Genomic DNA, 12,451 nt, shown 5'->3' with positions numbered 1-12,451 from the left:
TTAGCACTCATCAGGCTTTCTGAAATCAAATGGGAATTTCAAAACACTTGATCATGCAGATTAGGCTGTCCATATATATGAAGGAGCCTTGGAATGTTCATTCTGAAGTTAGAGAAACAGGCGCATTGAAGAGATGCTCATACAGATGGTTAGGCTTCAGGACTTGAAATTTGGAATTTATTTGGCTGAATACCTCAGAAGTCATCTTGAAGTTCTCTGTGACTCATCCAGGCTGTCTGAACTTCTCAGACTGAAGAGAGGAAGCAATGAACAGGTTATGACAGAGCTTCCTGTCTTCCCTTGAACAGAAGGCGTCTGGAAAGACCTTTTTCAATTATATTCTGCGATCCAAGTTGAGTTCAGTGACTGGGCAAAAGCAGGAGAGAAAATGCTGGTTGTGGGATGCCATTCTTGCCAAACCTTTTCAACCTCCAAGGAAGGCTTATTTTGGCAGAATGTTAAACAATGCTTTCTGGATTGCTTTTTATTTGGAGAGGCTGATGGGAAAGATGCTCCTCCCCAGGCACTGAACCGTAAATATTTGACTTTTATACAACCAAATTCCTCTGAGTAGACATGGAATAAGTGACGAAAAATGAGCTTTTACCAAACCTGTGGAATTCATTTCAACTTTGCCAGGTGTTTGGCTATAAGACTGTGAGGTCCCATGCTTAACAGCTCATATACTTTGCCAATAATATGTGAAGTGTTTCATTATCTTATACACTGTAGTTGGCACACATCAGTTTGCAGACAAAGAGTAATGGTTTATGATGTTTGTGGATTCCATGTGCAGTTGTAGGCATAAAATGATGTGTGGTGTATGATAAGACAAATACATAAGAATGAAAGGGCTCGTATAGCAAATACAAGATACTTTCAAGTCTATGATGCGTAAAACCATAAATTGTTAAGTAACATCAGTATTTTGACTTTTGTCTCCTTTTATAATTGACAGGAGTAAAGAACAAGTAAGAGACTTGCCTTCAGCTCACCCAAGCTGTTCAAGGAGCACTTGGAGCAGATCAAGAGCTCAGTTGTTTTGAGGCTGCAAAATAACCAGGGAGGAGTTCAAGGAGTGCTTGGGAAAGATGAAGAGCTAAGTTATTTTGAGGCTGCAAAATAGCCAGGGCTGTTTAGAGTATTCATCCTAAAGGTTAAATTTTTCACAAATTAAAGCTTAGTTTAGGTGGACAAGCTTACTGGACCAACTGCTTATTCGCACCAATTCCCAATATCCAGTGAAGTATTTCAATCTGTATTGAAATAATTACTGCAAGATTCTGGTTATGAGCATTTTTATGGGTATTTTTGATCCTGTGGTGTTTTCACTCTTTTCTGAGTTTTAATCTTTCCAGGAAAAAAAAAAAAAGAAATCAAAAACTTGAAACTTTAACCTACTTCTAAGAAAATCTTTGACTGAGCAAATCTTTACTGTGTTGCTTTGCAGCATAGCAGTGTATTTAAGCATGCACCTCTTTATGTGTAATAAATGTTTCACTGAGGTAGGGTCTAAGGATGAAAAGCAACTGCCTATTTACACCAGCAGCTCCCCAGGCATGGGAATCTGGTGTGTTGCAAGAGTGGCGACGTTTGCTGTGGCAGAGCTTGCAGCAGCCTGTGTGGTCTGCCCTGCTGGCCTTAGCAGCCTGTCTGGAGAACTGGCAGGGACGAGCTGCCCAGGAGACCTCAGTCCCCGGGTGAGCTCTCAAACAGCCCACCGAGGAGTCGCAGGGCTGCTCCCCAGCTGCAGCGAGCAGGGCAGCTCAGGGAGATCTGCCACGTCTCACCAGCTGTGATCCAGAAAAAAAAAACAAGCTCCGGGTATCTAGAAGAGTGAGGAGGAGAACGTTTGACAATGGAAAGCAGAACAGGAAGCTTCTTGCTTTCATGTCTTCTGCAAGGACTTTGGCAGACTGGCATCTTTTGTGGTGGTTCTGCTGGTGCTTTGGACCTCTGTCAGATGCATTTTTTTTAGAGTGCTAGTGAACCTTTGCATGTGAACAAGAATGTATGACATTTATCTGATGCTGAATTTCAATATTTTTAGTATTTTCCCCCATGAGGTAGTTTAGGAATATGGAAGATGATTTTAATGAAATTTTTATTCTTATTTCTAGAGCATTTTCTGTGGTGTAAACATTGACTGAATGAAAAACTGAAAAAGGTGGTCCCATCCCTTCGGGGACTGGAACCTGGTATTAGCCATCTGACCAAGAAATGATTAGAGCAGTCACTGGGGAGGACAAGGTAAGAGTAACATTATTTACATGTATCTAAATAATAATTTCTAATAGGTTTAGCCCAGAGGCCTGCACAGTCATCAGCTGTATGAAGTTTAACAAAGACAAGGGCTGAATTTTTTACTTGGGTCGAGTGAACCCTGAATGTACGTACAGTCTGGGCAATGAGATTCTGGAAAGCAGAGCCATGGATAGGGACCGAGGGGGCCTGGCCAACAACAAGTTGAATATGAGTCCTGGCAGCCAGGAGGGCCAGCTGTGTCCTAGGGCCATCAGGCAAAGCATCGCCAGCCAGTCGAGAGAGGTGATTGTCCTGGCTTTGCTCTGCACTGGTGCAACCTCACCTGGGATATTGTGTGCAGTTTTGAAAGCCATAATATAAGAAAAGATACAAAACGATTGGAGAATGTCCTCGCTGAGGGGTAGCCACATGAGGAGCAGCTGAGATTGCTTGGTCTGTTCAGCCTGGAGGAGACGAGACTGAGGGGAGACCTCACAGCAGTCTACATCTTCCTCACAAGGAGAAGCAGAGGGGCAGGCACTGATCTCTTCTCTGTGGTGACCAGTGACAGGACCTAAGGGAATGGCATGAAACTGTGTCAGGAGGTTTAGGTTGGATATTAGGAAAAGGTTTTTCTCTCAGGGGGTGGTTGGGTCCTGGAACGGGCTCCCCAGGAATGTGGTCACAGCCCCAAACCTGCCAGCACTCAAGAAGTATTCAGACAACACTCTCAGGCACCTGGTGTGATTCTCGGGGTTGTCCTCTGCAAGCACAGGGATTGGACTTCCTTGATCCCTGTGGATCTCTTCCAACTCAGGATATTCTATAATTCTATGATAATACCTGCTTAGATGCAGATGATCACTAAAATAGTGTATTTGAAGTTGCCTGAAATCAGTGGTTTCTTATTATCAGAGAAACAGGCAGTTCTAAGAGATGAATGTTTCTCTTTGTGTTTAAAAGAAGCAAAACCTAAACAACTTTCCAAAAGCCTGAATCTTTTGAGCAAAATGATGAAAATAAAGCTTTCCAATGAATCTGTCTTACTATGCTGACACTTTTGTGACTTGTCTCACTTCTAGTGACTGTACAGATATTGTTCATTCATATTCCTGACAGGACAGTCGTGAAGCCCTTTTTCTGGCACTGATGATGTAACAGAAGACTGGAGGATTCCTGTATCAACTTTCTGCATTTGCTGCTTAACCTTCCTTTTGAGGAAATTACCTTATTTGGAGAAAGTAGTATACACAGATCCAGCTTCAGCAATGTTTTCTGGCTGATAGCAATTTGATATGGCATTATGCAATTTTTATTCTCCCAGCTTCCACACACAGGGGAGTTCACTATTTTCTATTTTATCTTAGTTGTCTGTACTCTCCCTACAGTGGATGGACAAAACCTTTCCACAGACATAAAAAATGATCCTCGGTTTGACTACAGAAATCTGTGTTTAAAACAGGCATTGATTTAGAGAGGACTTAAGGGTGCCTGAACTATTAGCCTGTCGTCTATTTTTGCATGTTGGGCAGAAAATAATTCAGTAATGTCTAGCTTTTAGTCATAATATATCATGCTTAGGATCTTTATGTAGGATAAGGATAGCAGAAAAATTCTGAGAAGGCTTGCTGGTGCATTTCTGAGTGGTCTAACCCCAAATGTGGATCAGTTTCTGATACTGTCCGAACCAGGTGAGAAAATCAAACCATATCTGTTTGGGCCATATGAAATGCCCTCTAAATAGCCTTTGAAAACATGAGCATGAGGTAAATTATGGTTATTATTAGTGAGCTGGTGTTTAATTTTGAACTACAGCTTAAATGAGATAAATGTCAGATTATTAGAGTCTAACAGTAATCACCTACATGAAATTTCATTGAAATACTTGTGAATAATTAAAATTAAATCACTGATATTTTAACAAATCTTTGTCTAAGACCTGAAGACCTGGTGAAATACGCAGTTTTTGTGAATTGAAACAGAAAAAACAGAATCCCATCTGCCTAAAACAGAAACTTGTGCAATGCAGAGAAGGAAAGTTTAGGATACCAGGAATTTGAAATATAATTTCAATATTCATTCATCTTTTATTCAAAGACGTTGGTGCATGTAGAGGGAACAAGGCAAGTTATTAGAAAACAGAACATTTTTATCAATACTTTATTTGCAATACTGTCCTCTCAATATATACTCGCAGCTTTTCATTATTGTTGGTGGGAGTTATTTATGCAGGAGTCAAGCAGAATTAGGCTTTCACGAGTAGCTAGTTAACAGATAAATGGAGCATCTCTGTGCTCTGTAAATTAGATATTGTTCTTAAAGAGGGTTTTCAGAAGCCCTCGTTATGTTTTTTTTTCTTAGCTAAATTTCATGTTCTTATATGTTATTTTTTTTAATCAAGTTTGTAGTTTTATAAAACACCAGTATGCCTAATGGTGACTGATGATTTTTCTTTAAAATGATTCTACACATTGCCTTGAAATATTTTTATATTTCAATGTAACTTGGAATTACCATCCATTTCTTAAGTGTAGCTAATAATGCTCTGGACTGTTACTATTGCAATGGTGTTAATTCTTCCCAGTCTCTGTTATGCTGGTCTGGTTTGCACAAAGAGTTTAAAAAGGCCAGGAACCTAAGACCACCGGCATTGCAGGGAAATAACATCTGAAGAGCTCCCAGTCCTACAGGCTGCCCTCCTGCTGCTGAAGAGCAATAGCAGACTTGATTTGAGTTTATTTGGGGATGACTATTTTTTAAAAAATAACAAATCAAAGAAATAAAACAGTGCAGATCTTATATTACATTGTATCTGCTTTGTTTTGTTGGTTGCTGTAGCATGACTGATAGAAGAGGAAACACACTTTTGCTACTGGGAACATGCTTAAGCTTATTTTGCTTACTGTAGTACCTTTCTGTCATTTTGCTTATTCTTTGAAACACTTCCTGCTACTTTTATTTCACTTCCCCCCTCTCCCCAAATATACAGATTGTATAGTCATCAGTTTCTTCTTAATCTTTTTTTTTTTTTTTGCACCTTAGGTTGATCATGCAGTTCTTATTTAGTCCTTACTTTGGAGAAAACCCTTAGTGACTTTTGACAGGTGGTCTTCTGGAATCAGCTCTTGGTTTTGCCACATTGAGCGCATGTCTGTTGGACAGTTACAATCTGAAATTGTACCCCAAAATCACCAGCCAGGTCCTCCAGAACTGCTTTTTGAATTTGCTGTGTTAGTGAAGTCTCATTGGACTATTCACATGGTGATAAGAGCAGTAAAGGGAGACTGCAGAGTCTGTGCCCACTGTTCAGAGCCCAAAGAAGGAGGCATAGGAGGGTATTTGGGACAGAGTCAAAAAAGTCCACTATTTGTTTTCTTTTGTGTTGCTCCAGCAGATGAAAGGTGCCTTCTTTATTCAATTGATAGAATGTGGAGTGGAGATATCCTGTTCACATGTACACATAATGCGTGTTCTGTAGGATTGGGGGAAATGAGGTCCTGCGTTTGGTTTTATATCCAGAATATACTCTATTAAGTTGCCGGGTTCCTTACTAGTTTCCTTGAATCCAGAAGCATGTCTGTTTTGCAGGTGTTTTGCTAAAATTACATTTCATTGCAAAGAACAATGTTTGTATTTTTGAAATGCAACCTTCGCTTGTGGAATCTCGTAAGCAATTATTAATAGCCAAACAGTGAAACAAAATGTTTTGGATTTGGATTTAAGTCATCGAGTAGTCTTTTGCTGATCCATGCAAAACACTTCATTTGTGTGATCGTTTTTAATCATCGCTAATGAAGCTGACACACCCATGATGTTGTTTTTGGCTTTGATACCTAGAGGACTTCATGAAGTGGCTGGAGGGTTTGGTTGTGTTCCACATCTCACAGCGTCATGGGACACTGGGACATTAGTTGCTCCAGGGAAGCAAGAGAAAATCAACATTGGCATCGTCACTGTTCATCTTCACTCCCACTCTGATTCTGCTCTGGTTTCTTTTAGCTTCTCACTTTTCATCAATGCAGCAGCAGGAGAGCATAATAACTTGGTTTGGGCAGGAAAAAAAAGAAAGACTAAAAATGTCGTGATCTCCATTTTCAAAGTATGGATCTGAGCAAAAGTAGGTGATACTTCAGGGATCTTTGGGAAAGAGGTTTTACAAAATCTAGGTATTGGACATTTAAAGCTGATCAGGTTTAACCTGGGAATAAATTGACAAATAAGTTATACAAGGGTAAGTAATTATTGGAAATTTGCTAAGGTATATAGTAGACTATCCATAACCGAGTCTTTAAAACAATATATCTAAAAGATATCAGCTGTAAATCAACCAGACATTACAGTCTGTGTGATCAGGAGACTGGTCCAAATGGAGATGATGATTTCTGTTGAATTTCTAGGTTGTACCACAGGAAACCAGTAAGGAAGGAGGAAAGTTATTCAGTGCTAAGACTCTACATTAGCTCTTGCTGTTCAGGGAAGGCACCTTGAAATAGTTGCAGGCAGGTGTATGCAAACTTTAGCTCACAGCTAGTCAAAAACATGAGTAAATTATAGGAATGAATAGAAAGAGGACAGACAACTAAACAGAAAACATCCCTGACTTTGTTAAATACAGGATAGACTTCCTGTTCTTTGTAATAGGCCAAGTAAATAGATGCAATAAGTATTACTACATAGTTAAATATTGACTGATTTCATAGGAAGCCAATCCAATTTAAAAACAGTTTAAAAGGCTCAAAGAGTGACACAAATATCAGTGTCTAAACTGAAAGTTTTCCCCTCAAGGTTTTTAAAGTCACAATGCAAGTTGCTTCTGCAAGGCCTTGTAGCTGTGGGATTCACAGACTCCTACTTAAACAGAATCATGATTGATATGCCATATCATAACTACCAAGAAACTTCAGGCTGTTGCAAAAATGATCTAGTAAGCAGCCCACAAACCTTATGGAGTCATTCCAATCTCTCTTAGCATGTAAAGTTCTCCATAACCCACTGAAGAGGCAAACATCCCTAGGTTTTATTCCATATAATGGTAGGAAGTGATGTTTAATAATGTTTTATGTTACAGGTTACAAGCTAACTCTAAAAATAAAGTTGTGGCAAATGATGCCTCATGTGCAAATTGTTAAAGACAGAGGATTTCAGTGTTAATTTTTATTAGGGATGAAAGATAAAGAAGATGCAAGGTGAAAAACAGAGGTAATGTGTTCTTGTAAGGGGAAAATTTGTGCAAATGTCATGCATATCAACCAGAATTTTATTAATGGTTATCTTAGCTTTCTTTTCTCACTCCCATGCTTTTGGGTATTTGAAGAGGGAGGGTCATGTCTCCCTCTCCTTCCTGTGCAATAAATAGTTAACAACATGGGCATTTTCAATGTCCTGGGGCAGTCCTTTGAGCTAACAATTAACATAGGAGAGACACCCTGTCAGTTATTGTTTCTGCATCTCTTTCTGCAGACTCACAAAAGTATTCTGGTTGATGTTTGGCAATTTCAGACTCAGAAGGATTTGAGCTAGCCAAAAGGACTAGATTATTATTACTACATCTGTAATATCAGCATAGATTCTATAGGCTCTGGCAGAGATGATGAAGACAATAGGCCTGCCCTGTGCTTCAGATCTGACTGTTACACAAATTTAATCCTTAACAGTATCCAACAGTTAAACTAAATAAATATATACAATATATCCATGTATGCATATAGACATAATGAAACATCTCTTGTTTGTTAACCCTGGGCTACAAAAAATTTTGAAAACACATAATGATGTCTGTTGCCTTAGCAAAAGTTGCAGTAACTTTATTTACTCAGTGTTACTTTTTTGGATGGCCATATTGACTGCTGTAAGTGACATCAAACTCAGGCAGAGAGTTTCCAAACTGAGACAAGCTCTGCCAAAACAAAAAGAATTCTGTTATTGTTGAACTCTACATGTAACTTTCAAGCAGCAGTGCTGTGTTTTGGGAAATACTGATCAACTGGGACCCAGAAACAAAAACTTTGCTGGCTCCAAATGGCAAATTCCCTTCTCTGAAAGGGCAAAATGAAAGGAGGTAAGAGTCCTCCTTCCGTATGTACTTCTAAATATGCAGTTTCCTATTTGGAAGGATTTACCAGCAAGGTAAGATTTATATTTCTTGCAGATTTTCAAACTAGAAGAAAAATAAAGAGAGGAGTAAGATCAGTGTGGCTAGTAAGAATGAGAGTGATTCTAGAGCATACCATCCAACTTTAATCATAGTTTACAATTTACTGTAAATAACCTTATGATATTTTCCTAGTTTTGGGGAAATTCCTCAAACTTTTGCTCAACTAGTTTCCATGGGAATTCATGTGAATAAGGACCTTGAGAATCGAGACATGGAAATAATTATTCACTCTCGACAAGCTGGGTAGCTTGTCAACTATCAGTACTATTGCAGATTTCTGCATGTACTGAGCTAGGCCAGCCCCTGAGAAATGAAGCTCATCAAGCTGATTTGCTTGTCTTCTATCCTAGGGACTGTACACTTCCAAAAAGCACAACATTCACACCTAGACCTGGCAAGGACTGACCAAGTCACTCACCTTTCTTCTTTTTTTCCCCTCTTCTTGTTCTGATCAATACCCTTGGTGTGCTGTTCATTCGTTCTTTTTGGTGTCTGCTGACATCACTTCTTTGAATAAAAATCTATGAAGAAAATACCTCCCTACTTGATAATTTTTTCCAATAAATGCTCATTTGCTTCTGTTGGTCACTTCTGTTTATTTAAGGAATTACCAGGGTGTTGTAAAGGATAATTGGGAGTCTGTGGATATATAATGTGACATGATGAAGTTTGCTGTTGGTGCTGTGCTAATTGGTAGGACCATGCTTTGTGGGCAAACAGAAGAGGACAGGTGCTGAGGACAGCAGTTCTGGTATCGATGGGGTTTGCAAGGCATCTGTGCTCACAGCCTTGCCTTCAAGGGCATAAAAATTCACATGTAGCAAGTCAAGAAACAGACACGTATCATAAAAAATAAAGCCAGAGCAGTAATTAAATAATAAAACATGACAAACAGTGCATTTCTAGGGAATTACAGCATGCCTTGGGTGGAGCTATAAGGCATGAGGCCAAAGGTTGGATGTCTTTAATCATCCAAGAGGCACAGAAAGCCCCTGATGCTGACAGTGCTAGAGAAAGGAAGAGTGGGATGGTGTGGGCAGTCTTTCTGCATACAGTTTAGAAACCAAGTTTTCATTTTATCCTATTTGGGCATGGAATTGTCTGTATCTCCTGCATGCTTTTTGCTGTGTATGGCCCCAATTGGTTAACCTACTAAGACTGCAGAATGATGCTGACACATCAAACCAGCTAGTTCAGCACCCAAATACATCTAATGAGCGGAGCAGAAAGTCTTATCCAGAAAGTCAGTTTTTTCCATCTCCTGTGCCTGGACTGAGATTTCCACGAGTAAAGCTCAAGAGCAATGAGAACAGCTACTAACTCTAGTATAGGGAACAGGGAACTGGGAGAATGAGAAGATCCCTGGGGTGCTGTAAGCTGGACTGCCGAGGGGTCTGTGCTGAGGGTAAGGCTGGGGAGACTTGAGGTGATGTGTCTGGGCTAACAGACATTTATGACTATGGGCTTGTCCAGAGAGGCTCAGAGGGTGACTTGGAAGCCAGAGTTGCATTTTTCAGTGAGGAGGGACAAATGATGAGCAAGACCATTTCAGTGCTTTTCAGTGTGGATGATTAAAATATAATTCTGATACCACCACGTGTCCTGATGGGTATTGTTGTACATCTGTACAATAGTACAGATGTGAGTACAGGCTGTGAGATTTCAAGGAGCTGTGGGTGGAATGGCTTGTTTTGTCCTCTTCATGGTCATCTTCTCCAAGTGATCTTTCTAAGGTTCTGAAGCTTTATCGAAGAGGTAGGTATGAGGCAATGTTTGCAGGTGTTTTTCTTACCCTGTGTTCTTCCTGTTATTTCCTGTCATTTGCCTGGAGAGACAGCAGACTTCAGCAGACATAAGGCTTCTGCTGAGAACTGCAGCTGGCAACAGGATGTCGTCTCTCAGTGAGAGGCAGAAGCCAAACCCAGCGCTCTTGCTGCAGTGACAGATCCCAGGAGGGTGGAGAGTAACAGGCTCTTGGAGAAGAGGTCTTGTGAGGTGGGAGCCTTTGTGTCATGGTGGTAATAAAGTCTTCAGAGACAGAACATGCTGATTCACAGAAATTGAGACTGTTTGTGGGAAAGGCTTGGCTTTCACAAATGTCTTGACTTGAAAACTATGGTGGAAATAAAATTTTGGAACTGTCAGAATGTTTTGGTAGTTTCTAACTGAATGGCTTTCTCATTCAAAATTAATTTTTGTTTTGAAAATTAAACTTAATAGCATATTTAAGAAGTTGCATTGAAAAGATATGTTTTGAAATTGTCAAAGCAAAATGCTGACCTTGAACTCCAGGGCTTTTTTTCTTTGCCTCTGGTCTTCAGCTTTGAAAATTGCAATAATTTAAAACTTTCCTCCCACTTTGAAGTGGGATATTGATATCTAGAAAAATGTTCGCAGGGAATTGTTTCTCTCTCTGCTTAACATAATGGACTGTGCCACTTTAACATGGAGTAGCCCCATTTAAAAACAACAAATTTCTAATAAATTCACTTAAAAAAAGAAATATAACAATTCTATTGCTACAAAGCCACCTTTTACTGTCACAATTAGTCTCCCACAAGTACAAGCAGGTTTTCTGATTTTAGGCTTAAAATGTTTACTGATGATTGTAATGCACTCAAAAGAAACCAAATACAGATGGTTGGGTTTGAACAATGTTTTTCTCACACAGTATTTAAGGTTCAAGAAAGTCATAAAACAAAGAAGTCCCAATTCAGTACTGTGCAGCATGTCCTGCTGATGTGTTTATTTCTGTTGCCTGGATTTTAATCACTGGGATGTGCTCACTTCAAATGTGATGCTAAACATTGCCTGTTATTATAATGCATTTCCCAGGAAAGTACATTCTGACTAGCATGCAAAGCACAGGAGAAAAGCATAGGGGGATTATTATTTCTTCTTTTTTAACATGGCCTTATGAAAAACAATGGTTCATTCTTTCAAGCCCTGTATCCCGAGTCCTATTTATACTGTTAAGCAGTTTGGCGAAGGGAAAGTGAGTATGGATTACGATTGTACCTACAGGCTCTCAGTGCCAGGGGGCCATACTCAAAGTGTGAATTCAGCTCTTCACCACTCACCATCATACTTTCTGCCCACACTGTGCCAGGAAGCTTCATGGTGTGGCTCACAGCCTTACCAATGTGCTTAGTCAACCTTGCAGGGCCCAACTCCCAGTGCCCATCTGCTCTGTGTGCGCATTAAAGACACCACTATGCTTTTCTCCTAAGTGTAGTGGTTTGTTGCAGAGTTCTTGACTATAATTATGTGCCACAGTAACCACTGTGCAGCAAGACATGAGTCAGTCATTGACTTTCAGTCCAGCAGTGGTTGTGTTTTGGTGGTGATGGAGATTTCTGGGGCAGTGAGTGAGTTATACAGTGAAGCCCCGGTACTGACATCATTAGGGCAGCTGGGCTCACTGGTTTAGCTTGCGTGATAGAAATGCTTCTCATCACAGTGATGCCCAGGTGACATAAGGTGTATAAACATATGATTGCTGTTTTTTTTGTTTTGTTTGTTTTGGCTTCCTTTTTTTCCCCCCAAATTTTTATTTATTTATTTATTTATATTTATTTGTAACATTCTTGGCACCTTTATGGTGCTATACATTGGCTAAATATATTGCATTAAAATGATGGTGCATGGTGAAGGTGGGTGAAAAGTAAAATAGCTATGGGGAAAAGGTAGCAGCTTTTCAGTTTGCCCATATTATTAAAACTAAGGCAAAATATTTCTTTTTCCTCTAGGACTGTCTAGAACCTCAGTATCAAGTTTGGCTTAGTCAAGCATGAAAACTGGTCATCCTGTGACTCTCCCCCTTTTAGTGCCTTTCAAGTATTTTTTACCTGGGAAACCTTATGACAGCAGTATCTTGCAACATAAAACATTATTGCCCTATACTGTGTGCTTGGGATTTTATCATTATAGCAGAACACCAAAAGCAGCAGTTTGGCAGATTTGCTGCTGAGCTGGTTGGGTGCCTCTGTGTCATTAGTCCATGTTACATGAGCTACTGAAGCCCAGCACTCACTGCTTAGCGTGGAGGTACAG

The 12,451-nt window shown here is 39.8% G+C and overlaps 1 protein-coding gene across 3 annotated transcripts in view; it reads left to right on the top strand.

The window, feature by feature from the left end:
- Positions 1-12,451, top strand: part of LOC126646893 (uncharacterized) — a 137,988-nt gene that overhangs the window by 86,833 nt on the left and 38,704 nt on the right. Inside the window, exons 5-6 of one of the 3 annotated variants that reach the window (XR_007630459.1) lie at positions 2,121-2,250; positions 3,364-4,367. The exons of 1 other annotated variant lie outside the window; for it this stretch is intronic. The gene's annotated coding sequence lies outside the window, so the exon portion shown is untranslated. Of the gene's footprint in view, positions 1-2,120; positions 2,251-3,363; positions 4,368-12,451 lie in introns of those variants that run through there. One more of the 3 variants, XR_007630457.1, reaches the window with a different exon arrangement.

Source organism: Myiozetetes cayanensis, unplaced genomic scaffold (genome assembly GCF_022539395.1).
Source record: "Myiozetetes cayanensis isolate MyiCay16 unplaced genomic scaffold, myiCay2020 scf1, whole genome shotgun sequence".
In the NCBI taxonomy this organism is placed as follows: domain Eukaryota; kingdom Metazoa; phylum Chordata; class Aves; order Passeriformes; family Tyrannidae; genus Myiozetetes; species Myiozetetes cayanensis.
This window is presented reverse-complemented; position numbering and strand designations above follow the sequence as displayed.